This window comes from Piliocolobus tephrosceles, chromosome 12, assembly GCF_002776525.5.
Source record: "Piliocolobus tephrosceles isolate RC106 chromosome 12, ASM277652v3, whole genome shotgun sequence".
Lineage (NCBI taxonomy): Eukaryota > Metazoa > Chordata > Mammalia > Primates > Cercopithecidae > Piliocolobus > Piliocolobus tephrosceles.
Genome location: NC_045445.1, coordinates 34,704,263 through 34,705,539, shown reverse-complemented (window position 1 = coordinate 34,705,539; position 1,277 = coordinate 34,704,263).

Sequence of the window (1,277 nt, the reverse complement as noted above, 5' to 3'; positions counted from 1 at the left end):
TTTTTAAAAAAAAAAAAAATGTATTTGTATAGTTCCTACTTTAGGAAATCCTATCTGGCAAACACTATGCACCCGTGCTTTGATGAATCTTATAAGATGTCAAGGTCATCATTATGAATATCAGTCCGCATTGTTCAGAGTTTAATACGCAAAGGTAGAAAGGACACGACATTGAACTGAATGTACACTGACCCCAGCACAGCCCCTGGAAGTTTCTCCCCTCCTCTCTCTTACTAAATCTCTGATATCTTATCTCTTTCCTCTTTCTCCTTAAGGTGGCCTGATTAACTGAGGGCCTGATTACTTTGACTGCAGTAAATTGAATGCTCCTTGACTACAGTGTGCCCAAGAGGAGATGGAACCGGCAAGTTGGCCCAGCATGTCTGACACTAAATCTCAAATTTTCATCTGTAGTAGCAGGTGGTGCCATATTACCATACTGAAGGCCTGAACTGAGATGCTGGAATGGCCAAAGTCACATTTTAAATTGCACTTCTCTCTTAACCCTGCAACCTCCTCTCAGAATCTGTACGAAGATCTATTACAAGGAAATTTATTATAGCACAGTTTATAATGCTGAAAAACTAAAAACAAACAAACAAAAGCCAACCTAAATGTCCAAAAATAGGAAAATATTTAACCAAATTATGTGGTAGTTCTGTATGTACTGATGTTAATATCTCCAAGACATATTATAAAACAGAAAACAGAAGTTATGGGGAGACTGTAATAAAATAGAAGAAAACGGAAGTTATTACATGACTGTAATCCCAGCATTTTGGGAGGTCGAGGCAGGTGGCTCAGTTGAGCCCAGGAGTTCGAGACCAGCCTGGGCAACACAGCAGAATCCCGTCTCTACAAAAAATACAAAACTTAGCCAGGTGTGTTAGCACACACCTGTAGTCCCAGCTACCCAGGAGGCTGATGTGGGAGGCCTGCTTGAGCCCAGTAGGTCGAGGATGTAGTAGGCCAAGATTGTGCAACTGCACTCTAGCCTGGGCAACAGAGTGAGACTCTGTCTCAAAAAAAAAAAAAAAAAAAAAAAGAAAAGAAAAGAAAAGAAAAGAAAATAGGAATTGTAAACCATAAGCACAATATGAGCCCATATATACCCCAGAAGCCCTGTATATGTGTATTTGCATGTAAATGTATGTGGATACATAGAAAGAGGACTGAAAATACAGCCACCAAACCCACAATCGTGGCTACCTCAGGGGAGGGGGATGGAAATAGGGGCTCAGTCAAGGGAGTAGTCAGTATGCTTCCCTATTGTTTGA